At 47.1% G+C, this 21,414-nt stretch overlaps 2 long non-coding RNA genes across 2 annotated transcripts in view; both read right to left on the bottom strand.

The window, feature by feature from the left end:
• Positions 1–2,984: 2,984 nt before the first annotated feature.
• LOC308186754 lies at positions 2,985–8,918 on the bottom strand. The gene is made up of 2 exons (XR_013944250.1): positions 8,668–8,918; positions 2,985–4,206 (listed from the first exon to the last, which is right to left on the bottom strand). It is a non-coding gene; the product is annotated as an uncharacterized lncRNA (long non-coding RNA).
• Positions 8,919–17,488: 8,570 nt separating this feature from the next.
• LOC308186755 overlaps positions 17,489–21,414 on the bottom strand; it is a 292,627-nt gene continuing 288,701 nt past the window's right edge. Inside the window, exon 2 of the long non-coding RNA XR_013944251.1 lies at positions 17,489–17,591. This is a non-coding gene — a long non-coding RNA (uncharacterized lncRNA). The remainder of the gene's footprint in view (positions 17,592–21,414) is intronic.

A 21,414-nucleotide genomic window follows, 5' to 3' on the forward strand; every position in this document is an offset into this window, starting at 1 on the left:
ACCGCCAAGTCCTTAGAGTTTTAAGCGTTTGTGCTCGTAGTTCTCTGGCGGATACTTCGGTAAAGTAAGTATCAAGATTTAGGGCCAGGCATAGTGGGGTATCTAATCCCAGTTTGGGCCCTGGCTTTCATGGGTTTAAATCAGTCGTTAGTTCCTAAGATCATCTTAATGGTGTGTTTAGGTGCATCTTGGGCTTATGACAGCTTAGTTGCATTTTGATCTTAGTTAGCTAGGATAGGCATTTTACCACTCTTTACGCCGTGTCAATAGGACGGTTGATTTGGGTTTCTTGTATGACCGCGGTGGCTGGCACAAGATTTACCAACCCTTGAAGTTAGGCTGTTGCTATAACTAAGTCAAGTTTGCACTCATTGCTTAATGTTAATTACTGCTGAATACCCGTGGGGGCGTGGCTTAGCGAGGCGTTTTGGGCTACTACTTGGGTGTGCCTGATACCCGCTCCTCAAGGCCTGTATGGGGGTAGGTGGTCGAGGGCGTTTACACTGGGGCGCGGATACTTGCATGTATATATTTAGCAAAAACCAACCGTAAGGTTAGGACTAAGTCTTTTGTCCGCAGGCATGTTTTATGCCATCTTGGCAACTTCAGTGCCATGCTTTGTGTTAAGCTATGTGGACGGGGGTGTGGTTAGCTGATAGTTGAGTGGTGAGTGAGAGTGAAGTATATGAAATTATTGCTTGTGTTTACTATTTTTAGTACTGGAGTTTCTCTAATAAGTTTAAGTTATTTTGTATGTGTTTGTGTGTATATGTACATCGTTCCGATGATGTCATGGAAGGGATGATTAATGGAGTTTTAGAGGTAGTTTGCTGGGATTGGGCGATGAAGGTTTATGCTACATGGTGGTTAGCGAAAGTTTACTGGTTTAGTTTGTGAAGCGCAGGGGTTGCGCTTAATGATTTGTTGTTTTGTGCTATGTCCAACGAGCATTCATCCAATAGCCCCATTTAACCCGGAGGGTGGAGGTAACATTAACTGAATGTGGTCAAAGTGCATCAGTGTCAGGATGATTCCCCATATACGCCAACCGTCTCATCGAGGGACCCTTGAAATATAGGATAGGCCGTGAGGCAGGTGTGTCCAGGCTTAGATTGTGGGACCCCCGAGATCACTGGGAATAGCCACCTGTGAGGTAACCCCGGAAAAAATAAGAGGAACCAGAGGCGCCAAAAAGCTGGAACATGCCGCGATTACGCATTGAGAAGGTGAAAGTACTCACAGATGCCACTTTGAAGGGCAAGGAGGGGTGAGTGAACCCAATGGATGGCCCTGACCGAGGAACCAGAGGCGCAAAAATGTGAGGAGGGCGAGGGGTTTAGGGGGAACGTATGGGCCTGAAGCTAGTCATACCGGACATTATGTGCAACGGGTTGCTGATTTCACGTGAGGAGTACGATTAATAAATCCGTCTGATACGAACTGCATGAGATATGTGGTGGAGAGTTGTTGTTGGAGCATGTCCTGTGAGCATTCATTAAAATGGGGTCTTGTTATGCGCTTGAGTGGAGTTGTATTGGGTGTTGTGGGGTATGGTCCTAGAACATTCATGCCGGGTGGTTTGGTAGGAGTGTGTTTAAGGGTTTAATGGCCGTGTACATGTATGGGTTTAGCACCTGCTTATAAGATAGTCCGTATATAATGTATATTACTGGTACTATAGTATGTATGTATATGGGGTATATAAATTTATGCACGAATATGCATAACCAAATACCCCCGCCTCGGGGGGGGAGGGGGGGGGGGGTTAAGCATAATGGCATAGATGGGGTAGAATTATTGGGGGCTTGCGGTTAGTTCCTGTAGTTGAGAACAATGGCGGCTTTTCGAGCCGCAGGCCTCGGGTAGTGTCCGGGCAGGAATAATGACTTATTTTATGTTTTTTTTAGGGATTTGCTTTGCGGTGGGTGTTTTGGGTGTGGCGTCGAATCCTTCGCCGTATTATGGGGTTGTTGGTTTGGTGTTAGCGTCTGTGGCGGGGTGCGGGTGGTTGCTGGGCCTTGGGGTTTCGTTCGTGGCTTTAGTGCTGTTTATGGTGTATTTGGGGGGTATGCTGGTGGTGTTTGTTTATTCAGTAGCTTTAGCAGCGGAGCCTTTCCCTGGGGCTTGGGGGGATTGACGGGTGATTGGATGTGCAGTAGCGTTTGTGGCAATTGTTTTTGGGGGGTTGGTGTTTGGGGGGTTTATGGGGGCTTGGAAGTTCGGGGTTTCTACTGTGAATAATGTTGGGGTGTTTGTTGTTCGGTCGGATTTTAGTGGAGTTTCCATGTTTTATTCACATGGGGCAGGGATGTTTTTAGTGGCGGGTTGGGGGCTGTTGTTGACTTTGTTTGTTGTATTGGAGCTTGTGCGGGGGTTGTCGCGGGGTGCTATTCGGGCGGTTTAGGGGTTAGGGTCAGAGAATAGTTTATTGAAAATGCCAGCTTTGGGAGCTGGAGATAAAGGTTTGAGTCCTTTTTTTCTGAGTTTGGGGTACTCTAAGAAGTGGTAAGTCTTCAATCTTTGGTTTACAAGACCAATGTTTTTATAAACTATTAGAGTATTTAGCAGTTGAGTATTTTGTTTTCTAGGGCGCTTGCGGCGGGGAGGAGAAATAGGAGGATAGTGAAGTAGGCGATTGAAGCGAGTTGGCCGATGATGATGAATGGGTGTTCGACGGGTTGGCTTCCTACTCATGTTAGGACGAGGAGGTCGGCGACTAGTACTCAGAATAGGAGCTGGGAGAGTGGTCGGAATGTTATTGCTCGTTGTTTTGATTTGTGCAGGAATGGGATTAGGAATAGGATCAGTACGGAGGCGGCCAGTGCTAATACGCCTCCTAGTTTATTTGGGATTGAACGTAGGATGGCGTAGGCGAATAGGAACTATCATTCTGGCTTGATGTGTGGTGGGGTTACTAGCGGGTTTGCTGGGGTGAAGTTTTCTGGGTCTCCCAGGAGGTTAACCGCTCATGCTTCTTTCTTATGAGACGTTAGTAAACCAATTACATAGCCTTGTCAAGACTAAATCACAGGTAAAAATCCTGTACATCTCATGTGGCCAACCACTCCCAACTAGGATTCCAAGACGCCTCATCACCCATCATAGAAGAACTCGTTGAATTCCACGACCACGCCCTAATCGTTGCCCTAGCTATCTGCAGCCTAGTTCTCTACCTTTTAGCCCACATACTAACAGAAAAACTCTCGTCCAATGCTGTAGACGCCCAAGAAGTAGAGCTGATCTGGACAATCCTACCTGCTATCGTCCTGGTACTCCTCGCCCTCCCATCCCTACAAATCCTCTACATAATGGACAAAATCGACGAACCAGACCTCACCCTAAAAGCCATCGGCCACCAATGATACTGAAGCTACGAATACACAGACTTCAAAGACCTATCATTCGACTCCTACATAGTGCCCACCCCAGACTTACCCAACGGCCACTTCCGACTGCTAGAAGTTGACCACCGCGTAGTTATCCCAATAGAATCCCCCATCCGCGTAATCATTACTGCAGGAGACGTACTCCACTCCTGAGCAGTCCCAACGCTCGGAGTTAAAACAGACGCAATCCCAGGCCGACTAAACCAAACTTCATTCATTACCACCCGGCCTGGGATTTTTTACGGACAATGCTCAGAAATTTGCGGGGCTAATCACAGCTACATACCCATTGTAGTAGAATCAACCCCACTCCCACATTTCGAGGCCTGATCGTCCCTTCTATCATCATCCTAATCATTAAGAAGCTATGCAACAGCACTAGCCTTTTAAGCTAGCCAAAGAGGGACTTCCCCCTCCTTAATGATATGCCACAGCTTAACCCCGCACCATGATTTTCAATCATAATTATAACCTGATTAACCCTAGCACTCCTCATCCAACCAAAACTACTAGCCTTCACCACAACCAACCCCCCATCAAATAAGACCTCCCTCACTACCAAACCCACACCATGATCCTGACCATGAACCTAAGCTTCTTTGACCAATTTTCCAGCCCCAATCTATTTGGCATCCCCTTAATCCTACTATCCCTACTCTTCCCAGCCCTACTATTCCCGTCCCCAAACAACCGATGAATCAACAACCGCCTTTCTACTATCCAAACATGACTCCTTCACCTAATCACAAAACAACTAATAGTCCCACTCAACAAAAATGGCCACAAATGAGCCATAATATTTACATCCCTAATAATCATACTTCTTACAATCAACCTTCTAGGCCTCCTTCCATATACATTCACCCCAACCACCCAACTATCTATGAACATAGCCCTAGCCTTCCCACTATGGCTCGCCACACTACTAACAGGCATGTTTAACCATGTACGTGCCCCAGGGCCGGCTTAAAGTAGGCTCTATTGTCCCACTTTACTGCTAAATCCGCCTTCCAGAAGTGGTTTCACGCTTCTTTCCGTGTGCCCTATGAATAGGGAATGTAGCCCATTTCTTCCACTCCATAGGCTATACCTTGACCTGTCTTATTAGCGGGGTGCTATTGTGTCCACTGTTGTGCTCTCATTCGAGGTGGGCTGGCGACGGCGGTATGTAGGCTGTGTTGGCAAGGGGTGGTTGGGTTAATCGGGGATTATCGATTGTAGAACAGGCTCCTCTAGGTGGGTTTGGGGCACCGCCAAGTCCTTAGAGTTTTAAGCGTTTGTGCTCGTAGTTCTCTGGCGGATACTTCGGTAAAGTAAGTATCAAGATTTAGGGCCAGGCATAGTGGGGTATCTAATCCCAGTTTGGGCCCTGGCTTTCATGGGTTTAAATCAGTCGTTAGTTCCTAAGATCATCTTAATGGTGTGTTTAGGTGCATCTTGGGCTTATGACAGCTTAGTTGCATTTTGATCTTAGTTAGCTAGGATAGGCATTTTACCACTCTTTACGCCGTGTCAATAGGACGGTTGATTTGGGTTTCTTGTATGACCGCGGTGGCTGGCACAAGATTTACCAACCCTTGAAGTTAGGCTGTTGCTATAACTAAGTCAAGTTTGCACTCATTGCTTAATGTTAATTACTGCTGAATACCCGTGGGGGCGTGGCTTAGCGAGGCGTTTTGGGCTACTACTTGGGTGTGCCTGATACCCGCTCCTCAAGGCCTGTATGGGGGTAGGTGGTCGAGGGCGTTTACACTGGGGCGCGGATACTTGCATGTATATATTTAGCAAAAACCAACCGTAAGGTTAGGACTAAGTCTTTTGTCCGCAGGCATGTTTTATGCCATCTTGGCAACTTCAGTGCCATGCTTTGTGTTAAGCTATGTGGACGGGGGTGTGGTTAGCTGATAGTTGAGTGGTGAGTGAGAGTGAAGTATATGAAATTATTGCTTGTGTTTACTATTTTTAGTACTGGAGTTTCTCTAATAAGTTTAAGTTATTTTGTATGTGTTTGTGTGTATATGTACATCGTTCCGATGATGTCATGGAAGGGATGATTAATGGAGTTTTAGAGGTAGTTTGCTGGGATTGGGCGATGAAGGTTTATGCTACATGGTGGTTAGCGAAAGTTTACTGGTTTAGTTTGTGAAGCGCAGGGGTTGCGCTTAATGATTTGTTGTTTTGTGCTATGTCCAACGAGCATTCATCCAATAGCCCCATTTAACCCGGAGGGTGGAGGTAACATTAACTGAATGTGGTCAAAGTGCATCAGTGTCAGGATGATTCCCCATATACGCCAACCGTCTCATCGAGGGACCCTTGAAATATAGGATAGGCCGTGAGGCAGGTGTGTCCAGGCTTAGATTGTGGGACCCCCGAGATCACTGGGAATAGCCACCTGTGAGGTAACCCCGGAAAAAATAAGAGGAACCAGAGGCGCCAAAAAGCTGGAACATGCCGCGATTACGCATTGAGAAGGTGAAAGTACTCACAGATGCCACTTTGAAGGGCAAGGAGGGGTGAGTGAACCCAATGGATGGCCCTGACCGAGGAACCAGAGGCGCAAAAATGTGAGGAGGGCGAGGGGTTTAGGGGGAACGTATGGGCCTGAAGCTAGTCATACCGGACATTATGTGCAACGGGTTGCTGATTTCACGTGAGGAGTACGATTAATAAATCCGTCTGATACGAACTGCATGAGATATGTGGTGGAGAGTTGTTGTTGGAGCATGTCCTGTGAGCATTCATTAAAATGGGGTCTTGTTATGCGCTTGAGTGGAGTTGTATTGGGTGTTGTGGGGTATGGTCCTAGAACATTCATGCCGGGTGGTTTGGTAGGAGTGTGTTTAAGGGTTTAATGGCCGTGTACATGTATGGGTTTAGCACCTGCTTATAAGATAGTCCGTATATAATGTATATTACTGGTACTATAGTATGTATGTATATGGGGTATATAAATTTATGCACGAATATGCATAACCAAATACCCCCGCCTCGGGGGGGGAGGGGGGGGGGGTTAAGCATAATGGCATAGATGGGGTAGAATTATTGGGGGCTTGCGGTTAGTTCCTGTAGTTGAGAACAATGGCGGCTTTTCGAGCCGCAGGCCTCGGGTAGTGTCCGGGCAGGAATAATGACTTATTTTATGTTTTTTTTAGGGATTTGCTTTGCGGTGGGTGTTTTGGGTGTGGCGTCGAATCCTTCGCCGTATTATGGGGTTGTTGGTTTGGTGTTAGCGTCTGTGGCGGGGTGCGGGTGGTTGCTGGGCCTTGGGGTTTCGTTCGTGGCTTTAGTGCTGTTTATGGTGTATTTGGGGGGTATGCTGGTGGTGTTTGTTTATTCAGTAGCTTTAGCAGCGGAGCCTTTCCCTGGGGCTTGGGGGGATTGACGGGTGATTGGATGTGCAGTAGCGTTTGTGGCAATTGTTTTTGGGGGGTTGGTGTTTGGGGGGTTTATGGGGGCTTGGAAGTTCGGGGTTTCTACTGTGAATAATGTTGGGGTGTTTGTTGTTCGGTCGGATTTTAGTGGAGTTTCCATGTTTTATTCACATGGGGCAGGGATGTTTTTAGTGGCGGGTTGGGGGCTGTTGTTGACTTTGTTTGTTGTATTGGAGCTTGTGCGGGGGTTGTCGCGGGGTGCTATTCGGGCGGTTTAGGGGTTAGGGTCAGAGAATAGTTTATTGAAAATGCCAGCTTTGGGAGCTGGAGATAAAGGTTTGAGTCCTTTTTTTCTGAGTTTGGGGTACTCTAAGAAGTGGTAAGTCTTCAATCTTTGGTTTACAAGACCAATGTTTTTATAAACTATTAGAGTATTTAGCAGTTGAGTATTTTGTTTTCTAGGGCGCTTGCGGCGGGGAGGAGAAATAGGAGGATAGTGAAGTAGGCGATTGAAGCGAGTTGGCCGATGATGATGAATGGGTGTTCGACGGGTTGGCTTCCTACTCATGTTAGGACGAGGAGGTCGGCGACTAGTACTCAGAATAGGAGCTGGGAGAGTGGTCGGAATGTTATTGCTCGTTGTTTTGATTTGTGCAGGAATGGGATTAGGAATAGGATCAGTACGGAGGCGGCCAGTGCTAATACGCCTCCTAGTTTATTTGGGATTGAACGTAGGATGGCGTAGGCGAATAGGAAGTATCATTCTGGCTTGATGTGTGGTGGGGTTACTAGCGGGTTTGCTGGGGTGAAGTTTTCTGGGTCTCCCAGGAGGTTAACCGCTCATGCTTCTTTCTTATGAGACGTTAGTAAACCAATTACATAGCCTTGTCAAGACTAAATCACAGGTAAAAATCCTGTACATCTCATGTGGCCAACCACTCCCAACTAGGATTCCAAGACGCCTCATCACCCATCATAGAAGAACTCGTTGAATTCCACGACCACGCCCTAATCGTTGCCCTAGCTATCTGCAGCCTAGTTCTCTACCTTTTAGCCCACATACTAACAGAAAAACTCTCGTCCAATGCTGTAGACGCCCAAGAAGTAGAGCTGATCTGGACAATCCTACCTGCTATCGTCCTGGTACTCCTCGCCCTCCCATCCCTACAAATCCTCTACATAATGGACGAAATCGACGAACCAGACCTCACCCTAAAAGCCATCGGCCACCAATGATACTGAAGCTACGAATACACAGACTTCAAAGACCTATCATTCGACTCCTACATAGTGCCCACCCCAGACTTACCCAACGGCCACTTCCGACTGCTAGAAGTTGACCACCGCGTAGTTATCCCAATAGAATCCCCCATCCGCGTGATCATTACTGCAGGAGACGTACTCCACTCCTGAGCCGTCCCAACGCTCGGAGTTAAAACAGACGCAATCCCAGGCCGACTAAACCAAACTTCATTCATTACCACCCGGCCTGGGATTTTTTACGGACAATGCTCAGAAATTTGCGGGGCTAATCACAGCTACATACCTACTGTAGTAGAATCAACCCCACTCCCACATTTCGAGGCCTGATCGTCCCTTCTATCATCATCCTAATCATTAAGAAGCTATGCAACAGCACTAGCCTTTTAAGCTAGCCAAAGAGGGACTTCCCCCTCCTTAATGATATGCCACAGCTTAACCCCGCACCATGATTTTCAATCATAATTATAACCTGATTAACCCTAGCACTCCTCATCCAACCAAAACTACTAGCCTTCACCACAACCAACCCCCCATCAAATAAGACCTCCCTCACTACCAAACCCACACCATGATCCTGACCATGAACCTAAGCTTCTTTGACCAATTTTCCAGCCCCAATCTATTTGGCATCCCCTTAATCCTACTATCCCTACTCTTCCCAGCCCTACTATTCCCGTCCCCAAACAACCGATGAATCAACAACCACCTTTCTACTATCCAAACATGACTCCTTCACCTAATCACAAAACAACTAATAGTCCCACTCAACAAAAATGGCCACAAATGAGCCATAATATTTACATCCCTAATAATCATACTTCTTACAATCAACCTTCTAGGCCTCCTTCCATATACATTCACCCCAACCACCCAACTATCTATGAAGATAGCCCTAGCCTTCCCACTATGGCTCGCCACACTACTAACAGGCATGTTTAACCATGTACGTGCCCCAGGGCCGGCTTAAAGTAGGCTCTATTGTCCCACTTTACTGCTAAATCCGCCTTCCAGAAGTGGTTTCACGCTTCTTTCCGTGTGCCCTATGAATAGGGAATGTAGCCCATTTCTTCCACTCCATAGGCTATACCTTGACCTGTCTTATTAGCGGGGTGCTATTGTGTCCACTGTTGTGCTCTCATTCGAGGTGGGCTGGCGACGGCGGTATGTAGGCTGTGTTGGCAAGGGGTGGTTGGGTTAATCGGGGATTATCGATTGTAGAACAGGCTCCTCTAGGTGGGTTTGGGGCACCGCCAAGTCCTTAGAGTTTTAAGCGTTTGTGCTCGTAGTTCTCTGGCGGATACTTCGGTAAAGTAAGTATCAAGATTTAGGGCCAGGCATAGTGGGGTATCTAATCCCAGTTTGGGCCCTGGCTTTCGTGGGTTTAAATCAGTCGTTAGTTCCTAAGATCATCTTAATGGTGTGTTTAGGTGCATCTTGGGCTTATGACAGCTCAGTTGCATTTTGATCTTAGTTAGCTAGGATAGGCATTTTACCACTCTTTACGCCGTGTCAATAGGACGGTTGATTTGGGTTTCTTGTATGACCGCGGTGGCTGGCACAAGATTTACCAACCCTTGAAGTTAGGCTGTTGCTATAACTAAGTCAAGTTTGCACTCATTGCTTAATGTTAATTACTGCTGAATACCCGTGGGGGCGTGGCTTAGCGAGGCGTCTTGGGCTACTACTTGGGTGTGCCTGATACCCGCTCCTCAAGGCCTGTATGGGGGTAGGTGGTCGAGGGCGTTTACACTGGGGCGCGGATACTTGCATGTATATATTTAGCAAAAACCAACCGTAAGGTTAGGACTAAGTCTTTTGTCCGCAGGCATGTTTTATGCCATCTTGGCAACTTCAGTGCCATGCTTTGTGTTAAGCTATGTGGACGGGGGTGTGGTTAGCTGATAGTTGAGTGGTGAGTGAGAGTGAAGTATATGAAATTATTGCTTGTGTTTACTATTTTTAGTACTGGAGTTTCTCTAATAAGTTTAAGTTATTTTGTATGTGTTTGTGTGTATATGTACATCGTTCCGATGATGTCATGGAAGGGATGATTAATGGAGTTTTAGAGGTAGTTTGCTGGGATTGGGCGATGAAGGTTTATGCTACATGGTGGTTAGCGAAAGTTTACTGGTTTAGTTTGTGAAGCGCAGGGGTTGCGCTTAATGATTTGTTGTTTTGTGCTATGTCCAACGAGCATTCATCCAATAGCCCCATTTAACCCGGAGGGTGGAGGTAACATTAACTGAATGTGGTCAAAGTGCATCAGTGTCAGGATGATTCCCCATATACGCCAACCGTCTCATCGAGGGACCCTTGAAATATAGGATAGGCCGTGAGGCAGGTGTGTCCAGGCTTAGATTGTGGGACCCCCGAGATCACTGGGAATAGCCACCTGTGAGGTAACCCCGGAAAAAATAAGAGGAACCAGAGGCGCCAAAAAGCTGGAACATGCCGCGATTACGCATTGAGAAGGTGAAAGTACTCACAGATGCCACTTTGAAGGGCAAGGAGGGGTGAGTGAACCCAATGGATGGCCCTGACCGAGGAACCAGAGGCGCAAAAATGTGAGGAGGGCGAGGGGTTTAGGGGGAACGTATGGGCCTGAAGCTAGTCATACCGGACATTATGTGCAACGGGTTGCTGATTTCACGTGAGGAGTACGATTAATAAATCCGTCTGATACGAACTGCATGAGATATGTGGTGGAGAGTTGTTGTTGGAGCATGTCCTGTGAGCATTCATTAAAATGGGGTCTTGTTATGCGCTTGAGTGGAGTTGTATTGGGTGTTGTGGGGTATGGTCCTAGAACATTCATGCCGGGTGGTTTGGTAGGAGTGTGTTTAAGGGTTTAATGGCCGTGTACATGTATGGGTTTAGCACCTGCTTATAAGATAGTCCGTATATAATGTATATTACTGGTACTATAGTATGTATGTATATGGGGTATATAAATTTATGCACGAATATGCATAACCAAATACCCCCGCCTCGGGGGGGGAGGGGGGGGGGGGTTAAGCATAATGGCATAGATGGGGTAGAATTATTGGGGGCTTGCGGTTAGTTCCTGTAGTTGAGAACAATGGCGGCTTTTCGAGCCGCAGGCCTCGGGTAGTGTCCGGGCAGGAATAATGACTTATTTTATGTTTTTTTTAGGGATTTGCTTTGCGGTGGGTGTTTTGGGTGTGGCGTCGAATCCTTCGCCGTATTATGGGGTTGTTGGTTTGGTGTTAGCGTCTGTGGCGGGGTGCGGGTGGTTGCTGGGCCTTGGGGTTTCGTTCGTGGCTTTAGTGCTGTTTATGGTGTATTTGGGGGGTATGCTGGTGGTGTTTGTTTATTCAGTAGCTTTAGCAGCGGAGCCTTTCCCTGGGGCTTGGGGGGATTGACGGGTGATTGGATGTGCAGTAGCGTTTGTGGCAATTGTTTTTGGGGGGTTGGTGTTTGGGGGGTTTATGGGGGCTTGGAAGTTCGGGGTTTCTACTGTGAATAATGTTGGGGTGTTTGTTGTTCGGTCGGATTTTAGTGGAGTTTCCATGTTTTATTCACATGGGGCAGGGATGTTTTTAGTGGCGGGTTGGGGGCTGTTGTTGACTTTGTTTGTTGTATTGGAGCTTGTGCGGGGGTTGTCGCGGGGTGCTATTCGGGCGGTTTAGGGGTTAGGGTCAGAGAATAGTTTATTGAAAATGCCAGCTTTGGGAGCTGGAGATAAAGGTTTGAGTCCTTTTTTTCTGAGTTTGGGGTACTCTAAGAAGTGGTAAGTCTTCAATCTTTGGTTTACAAGACCAATGTTTTTATAAACTATTAGAGTATTTAGCAGTTGAGTATTTTGTTTTCTAGGGCGCTTGCGGCGGGGAGGAGAAATAGGAGGATAGTGAAGTAGGCGATTGAAGCGAGTTGGCCGATGATGATGAATGGGTGTTCGACGGGTTGGCTTCCTACTCATGTTAGGACGAGGAGGTCGGCGACTAGTACTCAGAATAGGAGCTGGGAGAGTGGTCGGAATGTTATTGCTCGTTGTTTTGATTTGTGCAGGAATGGGATTAGGAATAGGATCAGTACGGAGGCGGCCAGTGCTAATACGCCTCCTAGTTTATTTGGGATTGAACGTAGGATGGCGTAGGCGAATAGGAAGTATCATTCTGGCTTGATGTGTGGTGGGGTTACTAGCGGGTTTGCTGGGGTGAAGTTTTCTGGGTCTCCCAGGAGGTTAACCGCTCATGCTTCTTTCTTATGAGACGTTAGTAAACCAATTACATAGCCTTGTCAAGACTAAATCACAGGTAAAAATCCTGTACATCTCATGTGGCCAACCACTCCCAACTAGGATTCCAAGACGCCTCATCACCCATCATAGAAGAACTCGTTGAATTCCACGACCACGCCCTAATCGTTGCCCTAGCTATCTGCAGCCTAGTTCTCTACCTTTTAGCCCACATACTAACAGAAAAACTCTCGTCCAATGCTGTAGACGCCCAAGAAGTAGAGCTGATCTGGACAATCCTACCTGCTATCGTCCTGGTACTCCTCGCCCTCCCATCCCTACAAATCCTCTACATAATGGACGAAATCGACGAACCAGACCTCACCCTAAAAGCCATCGGCCACCAATGATACTGAAGCTACGAATACACAGACTTCAAAGACCTATCATTCGACTCCTACATAGTGCCCACCCCAGACTTACCCAACGGCCACTTCCGACTGCTAGAAGTTGACCACCGCGTAGTTATCCCAATAGAATCCCCCATCCGCGTAATCATTACTGCAGGAGACGTACTCCACTCCTGAGCAGTCCCAACGCTCGGAGTTAAAACAGACGCAATCCCAGGCCGACTAAACCAAACTTCATTCATTACCACCCGGCCTGGGATTTTTTACGGACAATGCTCAGAAATTTGCGGGGCTAATCACAGCTACATACCTACTGTAGTAGAATCAACCCCACTCCCACATTTCGAGGCCTGATCGTCCCTTCTATCATCATCCTAATCATTAAGAAGCTATGCAACAGCACTAGCCTTTTAAGCTAGCCAAAGAGGGACTTCCCCCTCCTTAATGATATGCCACAGCTTAACCCCGCACCATGATTTTCAATCATAATTATAACCTGATTAACCCTAGCACTCCTCATCCAACCAAAACTACTAGCCTTCACCACAACCAACCCCCCATCAAATAAGACCTCCCTCACTACCAAACCCACACCATGATCCTGACCATGAACCTAAGCTTCTTTGACCAATTTTCCAGCCCCAATCTATTTGGCATCCCCTTAATCCTACTATCCCTACTCTTCCCAGCCCTACTATTCCCGTCCCCAAACAACCGATGAATCAACAACCGCCTTTCTACTATCCAAACATGACTCCTTCACCTAATCACAAAACAACTAATAGTCCCACTCAACAAAAATGGCCACAAATGAGCCATAATATTTACATCCCTAATAATCATACTTCTTACAATCAACCTTCTAGGCCTCCTTCCATATACATTCACCCCAACCACCCAACTATCTATGAACATAGCCCTAGCCTTCCCACTATGGCTCGCCACACTACTAACAGGCATGTTTAACCATGTACGTGCCCCAGGGCCGGCTTAAAGTAGGCTCTATTGTCCCACTTTACTGCTAAATCCGCCTTCCAGAAGTGGTTTCACGCTTCTTTCCGTGTGCCCTATGAATAGGGAATGTAGCCCATTTCTTCCACTCCATAGGCTATACCTTGACCTGTCTTATTAGCGGGGTGCTATTGTGTCCACTGTTGTGCTCTCATTCGAGGTGGGCTGGCGACGGCGGTATGTAGGCTGTGTTGGCAAGGGGTGGTTGGGTTAATCGGGGATTATCGATTGTAGAACAGGCTCCTCTAGGTGGGTTTGGGGCACCGCCAAGTCCTTAGAGTTTTAAGCGTTTGTGCTCGTAGTTCTCTGGCGGATACTTCGGTAAAGTAAGTATCAAGATTTAGGGCCAGGCATAGTGGGGTATCTAATCCCAGTTTGGGCCCTGGCTTTCGTGGGTTTAAATCAGTCGTTAGTTCCTAAGATCATCTTAATGGTGTGTTTAGGTGCATCTTGGGCTTATGACAGCTCAGTTGCATTTTGATCTTAGTTAGCTAGGATAGGCATTTTACCACTCTTTACGCCGTGTCAATAGGACGGTTGATTTGGGTTTCTTGTATGACCGCGGTGGCTGGCACAAGATTTACCAACCCTTGAAGTTAGGCTGTTGCTATAACTAAGTCAAGTTTGCACTCATTGCTTAATGTTAATTACTGCTGAATACCCGTGGGGGCGTGGCTTAGCGAGGCGTCTTGGGCTACTACTTGGGTGTGCCTGATACCCGCTCCTCAAGGCCTGTATGGGGGTAGGTGGTCGAGGGCGTTTACACTGGGGCGCGGATACTTGCATGTATATATTTAGCAAAAACCAACCGTAAGGTTAGGACTAAGTCTTTTGTCCGCAGGCATGTTTTATGCCATCTTGGCAACTTCAGTGCCATGCTTTGTGTTAAGCTATGTGGACGGGGGTGTGGTTAGCTGATAGTTGAGTGGTGAGTGAGAGTGAAGTATATGAAATTATTGCTTGTGTTTACTATTTTTAGTACTGGAGTTTCTCTAAGTCCTAGGACTAGGAGGAAATGGTGTTTCATAGTGTGTAGGCGTCGGGATAGTCCGAGTATCGTCGGGGTATTCCTGCTAGGCCTAGGAAGTGCTGGGGGAAGAACGTTAGGTTTACTCCTGTAAATATTACCCCGAAGTGGGCTTTTGCTCATGTTTGGTGTAGGGTAAACCCAGTGAGTAGTGGGAATCAGTGAGTAAATCCTGCTAGAATGGCAAAGACGGCGCCTATGGATAGGACGTAGTGGAAGTGGGCAACTACGTAGTACGTGTCGTGCAGGGCGATGTCTAGGGAAGAGTTTGCAAGAACGATTCCTGTTAATCCTCCGATGGTAAATAGGAAGATAAATCCTAGAGCTCATAGTATTGGGGGGGGTCTCATTTGATTGTTCCTCCGTGCAGGGTGGCTAGTCAGCTAAATACTTTGATTCCGGTAGGGATGGCAATGATTATAGTGGCTGATGTAAAGTAGGCTCGGGTATCAACGTCTATTCCTACTGTAAACATGTGGTGAGCTCAGACGATGAATCCTAGGAAGCCGATGGATAGTATGGCTCAGACTATTCCCATGTAGCCGAAGGGCTCCTTTTTGCCTGAGTAGTACGTGACTACGTGTGAGATGATTCCGAACCCCGGTAGGATCAGAATATAGACTTCTGGGTGTCCGAAGAATCAGAATAGGTGTTGGTACAGGATTGGGTCTCCTCCTCCAGCGGGGTCGAAGAATGTGGTGTTTAGGTTTCGATCAGTTAGTAATATTGTAATACCGGCGGCGAGTACGGGGAGTGATAGAAGGAGTAGGATGGCGGTAATTAGTACGGATCAGACAAATAGTGGGGTTTGGTATTGTGAGAGTGCGGGGGGTTTTATGTTGATGGCTGTGGTGATAAAGTTGATGGCCCCAAGGATGGAGGAGATACCGGCTAAGTGGAGTGAGAAGATAGCCAGGTCTACTGAAGCTCCGGCGTGGGCAAGGTCACCTGCTAGGGGAGGGTAGACAGTTCAGCCTGTGCCGGCGCCAGCTTCTACAGTGGATGAGGCTAGTAGGAGGAGGAATGATGGGGGGAGGAGTCAAAAGCTTATGTTGTTTATTCGCGGGAATGCTATGTCGGGGGCACCGATTATGAGGGGGACTACTCAGTTGCCGAATCCTCCGATCATGATGGGTATGACTATAAAGAAGCTTATTACAAAGGCGTGAGCGGTAACGATTACATTGTAAATTTTGTCGTCGCCTAGGAGAGTTCCTGGTTGTCCTAGTTCTGCGCGGATTAATAGGCTGAGTGCGGTGCCGACTATTCCTGCTCATGCCCCGAAGATGAGGTACAGGGTGCCAATATCCTTATGGTTAGTGGAAAATAGTCATCGGTTGATGAAGGTGACGGGTAAGATGGCTGAGTGTTGAAGCGTTAGGCTGTAGTCCTTTTTACAGAGGTTTAATTCCTCTTCTTATCGGCTCTGTAGTGAAATTCATGTTGAGTTGCAAGCTCATCGATGCGCACTAGGGTGCGTCAGGGTCTTTGTAGGCAGAAGCCAATTGGTTTAGGCATTTAGCTGTTAACTAGAGTTTTGTGGGATCGAAGCCCATCTGTCTAGGGAGGCTTTAGCTTAATTAAAGCGTCTGACTTGCATTCAGAAGATACAGGTTAATATTCTGTAAGTCTTAATGTGCAGAAACTAAGAGGGTTTAACTCTTATTTAAGGCTTTGAAGGCCTTCGGTTTGGGGTGTTATCCTAAGTTTCTAGACAATGGCATGTATTATTGGGGACAGGGGAAGTAAGAGGATTGATAGTGAGGCAAGGACCGCAGTAGGTGTGCTTGGGGCTTTGCTAGTGTATCATTGTTTTATGTGGTTAGAGGAGTTGGGGGGAAGGGTAATTGTTGAGTGGTATGCGAGGCGTAGGTAGAAGAAGAGGCTGAGCAGTGATAGCATGGCAATTGCCATGGCTGCTGGTGTTATTTCCTGTTTAGTTAGTTCTTGGATGATAAGTCACTTTGGTATAAAGCCTGTTAATGGGGGGAGGCCTGCTAGGGATAAAAGTACTAGTATTAGGGTGGCGTTTAGCACTGGGGTTTTTGTTCATGAGGTTGTGATCATGGATAGGTTAAGGGCTTTGATTTTGTTAAGGGCTAGGAATACGGCTGATGTTATGATTGTGTATAGGTAGAAGGTAAGTAAGGCCAATTTGGGGCTGTAAACTAGGATGATGGCGATTCAGCCTAAGTGGGAGATGGACGAGAAGGCTAGGATTTTGCGTGTTTGTGTTTGGTTCAGTCCTATTCAGCCTCCTAGTGCTGTTGAGGCTAGGGCCATGGCGGTGAGTAGAGCTGGGTCGAGGGATTTGGATGTTAGTAGGAGCAGGGTTAGTGGGGGGAATTTTATGAGGGTCGAGAGTAGCAGGGCTGTTATTAGTGGCGATCCTTGTAGTACTTCTGGGAATCAGAAGTGAAATGGCACTAGGCCCAGTTTAATAGCGATTGCTGCTGTCAGTAGTAGACAGGAGGTTGGGTGGTTTATTTGTGTGATGTCTCATTGGCCAGTGACTCAGGCATTGGTTATGCTAGAGAATAGGACCAGGGCGGAAGCAGCTGCTTGGGTTAGGAAGTATTTCGTTGCGGCTTCTACTGCTCGTGGGTGGTGGGATTTGGCAATTAGGGGAATGATGGCTAGTGTGTTGATCTCCAGTCCTGTCCAGGCCAGAACTCAGTGGTTGCTGGAAATTGTGATTGTGGTGCCCAAGATGAGGCTGAAGGTTATGATTGGGGTCGCGTAAGGGTTCATTAGTAGAGGAGGGGGTTAAACCATCATTTTCGGGGTATGGGCCCGATAGCTTGATTAGCTGACTCTACTAGAAAATAATATAAGGGAAGTATGGAGAATTTTGATTTCTCTTGTGTGGGTTCAATTCCTACTTTTCTAAGGTCAACAGGAAATGAGAGGGCTGTTATACCTCTATGTTCACTTTATCATAGTGACCCTTTGTAGTTCAGGCACATTTCCTTATGTAAGGAGGTAGGCCTGCATAGCAGATAGGTATGCTGATGTGTCAGAGGCACAGAGCTAGTGTGAGGGGTAGGAAGTTTTTTCATAGTAGGTGCATTAGTTGGTCATATCGGAATCGTGGGTATGAAGCTCGGACCCATAAGAAACCAGAAGATAGTAGGAGGACTTTTGTGGCTAGGATGACGGGGAATAGTTCTGTGGGTGGCCCTAGGGCGCTTGGGTTTAGGAATATGATGGCTGTAAGTGTATTTATTAGCATAATGTTCGCATATTCAGCTAGGAAGAATAAGGCGAAGGGTCCTGCGGCGTATTCAACGTTAAACCCTGAGACTAGCTCAGATTCACCCTCTGTGAGGTCAAAAGGAGCTCGGTTTGTCTCTGCTAGGGTGGATACGTATCATATTATTGCTAGGGGTCATGAGGAGAAAATGAAGTATAGAGGCTCCTGTGCGACGGCAAAGGAGCTGAGTGTGTAGCTTCCGCTTAGTATGATTATTGATAGCAGGATTATGGCCAGTGTCACTTCGTATGAAATGGTCTGTGCTACTGCCCGTAGGGCTCCGATTAGTGCGTATTTTGAGTTCGAGGCTCAGCCTGATCATAGGACTGAGTAGACGGCTAGGCTTGACATGGCTATTAGGAAGAGAACTCCGAGGTTTAGATCTGCTAGGGGAAATGGGAGTGGTAGTGGTGCTCAAGTGGTGAGGGCTAGGACAAGGGCTAGTATTGGTATCAGAATGAATAGAAGTGGGGAAGAGGTAGAGGGTCGGATGGGCTCTTTGGTAAATAGTTTCAGTCCGTCCGCAAATGGTTGAAGTAGGCCAAAAGGCCCGACAACGTTAGGGCCTTTGCGGGATTGTATGTAGCTTAGGATTTTCCGTTCTACTAGGGTTAGGAAGGCTACGGCAATCAGGATTGGGATGATGTATAGGAGGGATATAATGAGGCAGCTTAGTGTTGTTATTTGAATCATGGGTGAAGCTAGGGAGAGGATTTGAACCTCTGGGGAAAGGGCTTAAGCCTTCTGCACTTGCCGGGCTCTGCCACTCTAGCTGGTCCTTTTCTAGGATTGAAAGTGGTGGGGGAAGGCCCTCTTCACGGTTTAGTTGGTTTCACTGCTTAGAGGGGGGGGGCGTGCTTGTGGTATTGGCCCCACTTTCCCGGTCCTTTCGTACTGGGGAGAGTGTGTCATAGATAGAAACCGACCTGGATTGCTCCGGTCTGAACTCAGATCACGTAGGACTGTTAATCGTTGAACAAACGAACCCTTAATAGCGGCTGCACCATTAGGATGTCCTGATCCAACATCGAGGTCGTAAACCCCCCTGTCGATATGGGCTCTTGAGGGGGATTGCGCTGTTATCCCTGGGGTAGCTTGGTCCATTAATCAATTATATTGGGTCTGGTCACTGTTAGCACTTTGAGGGGTAGCTCTAGGTAAAGAGGTATGGTCTTGTTTTTGGAGGATTTGTTCTCCTCCAAGGTCGCCCCAACCGAAAAATATCGACCAGGCTCTGCGATGGTAGTGGCCCCAGTGGGGTTGATTGAGGATTCGCGGTGGTCGTTGATTTTTAAGTTCCACAGGGTCTTCTCGTCTTATGTTCACATCCCCGCTTTTGCACGGGGAGATCAATTTCACTGATTATCTGTGAGAGACAGTTAAGACCTCGTTTAGCCATTCATACAAGTCTCGATTTATGGGACAATTGATTGCGCTACCTTTGCACGGTTAGGATACCGCGGCCGTTAAACCTAAGTCACCGGGCAGGCATCACCTTCAATACTTGTTTAATTTGCTGAAGGCTATGTTTTTGGTAAACAGTCGGGCCTTATTAATTTGCCGAGTTCCTTTCACAGATTTTAATCGCTCTTATAGGCGCTCCTGAGTCGGGTTAACAGGGTTAGTTAATACGTGGTCTTGTAGGGGTTTTTGTATCTGTCTAGGTCTGTTAATAATGTTTCTATGTAAGCTTGCGCCGTTAGAGGGGTGTGGCCCTGAGTTACTTATTTTAGCATTAATTCTCCTATATTCATAGGTTGACCTGTTTGTGATAAGGGAATCATCTTATTTTGGTATTTTTAGGTGGTGGAGCTTTGACGCACTCTTTTTTGATGGCTGCTTTAGGGCCCACGGTAGGATCAGTAGTAAGAATTATCCGCTAGTCGAGGTTGTGTCCTTTTTTAATGGAGCTGTCCCTCCATTAAATAGCTCTTAATCATCTCATTAGGGTTCAGGATGTCCGGTAGGGAGGATTAAGGGGGAACTTAGATTCGTTTCACAGGTAACCAGCTATCACCCAGCTCGGTTGGCTTTTCACCTCTACTGACAAGTCATCCCACTCTTTTGCAACAGAGACGGGTTCGCTCTCTTTAACTGCTTGAAAGTAGCTCGCTTGGGTTTCGGGGGGGCAAACTTTAGTTCACTTTGCTTGGTTGTTCTCGCTAAACCATGATGCAAAAGGTACAAGGGTTGATCTTTGCTGTCTGTCGCTTTGATTGTTTCACTGCTATTTCATCTTTCCCTTACGGTACTGGGGTCTCTATCGCATCTAAGTGTCTTTTCTATCGCCTATACTAAGACTGTAAAATGCTTTAGTTTAATTAGTTTAGTAAATTCTTTAGTTTTGGTGTACTATTTGTGTGGTTGAGCTAGAGGGGGGGCTTCAAGACGATCCGGTCTAGTAGATATCTTTCAGGTGTAAGCTGAGTGCTTTGGTGTTATAGCTACGTCTTGATATTCTAAGTACACCTTCCGGTACACTTACCTTGTTACGACTTACCTCATCTTCAGCGTATTTATGGTATTAGTTATGTGGGATGTGGCTTTTGAGGAGGGTGACGGGCGGTATGTACGTGCCCCAGGGCCGGCTTAAAGTAGGCTCTATTGTCCCACTTTACTGCTAAATCCGCCTTCCAGAAGTGGTTTCACGCTTCTTTCCGTGTGCCCTATGAATAGGGAATGTAGCCCATTTCTTCCACTCCATAGGCTATACCTTGACCTGTCTTATTAGCGGGGTGCTATTGTGTCCACTGTTGTGCTCTCATTCGAGGTGGGCTGGCGACGGCGGTATGTAGGCTGTGTTGGCAAGGGGTGGTTGGGTTAATCGGGGATTATCGATTGTAGAACAGGCTCCTCTAGGTGGGTTTGGGGCACCGCCAAGTCCTTAGAGTTTTAAGCGTTTGTGCTCGTAGTTCTCTGGCGGATACTTCGGTAAAGTAAGTATCAAGATTTAGGGCCAGGCATAGTGGGGTATCTAATCCCAGTTTGGGCCCTGGCTTTCGTGGGTTTAAATCAGTCGTTAGTTCCTAAGATCATCTTAATGGTGTGTTTAGGTGCATCTTGGGCTTATGACAGCTCAGTTGCATTTTGATCTTAGTTAGCTAGGATAGGCATTTTACCACTCTTTACGCCGTGTCAATAGGACGGTTGATTTGGGTTTCTTGTATGACCGCGGTGGCTGGCACAAGATTTACCAACCCTTGAAGTTAGGCTGTTGCTATAACTAAGTCAAGTTTGCACTCATTGCTTAATGTTAATTACTGCTGAATACCCGTGGGGGCGTGGCTTAGCGAGGCGTCTTGGGCTACTACTTGGGTGTGCCTGATACCCGCTCCTCAAGGCCTGTATGGGGGTAGGTGGTCGAGGGCGTTTACACTGGGGCGCGGATACTTGCATGTATATATTTAGCAAAAACCAACCGTAAGGTTAGGACTAAGTCTTTTGTCCGCAGGCATGTTTTATGCCATCTTGGCAACTTCAGTGCCATGCTTT

The sequence above is a fragment of the Anser brachyrhynchus genome, assembly GCF_964034855.1.
Source record: "Anser brachyrhynchus genome assembly, contig: SCAFFOLD_47, whole genome shotgun sequence".
Lineage (NCBI taxonomy): Eukaryota > Metazoa > Chordata > Aves > Anseriformes > Anatidae > Anser > Anser brachyrhynchus.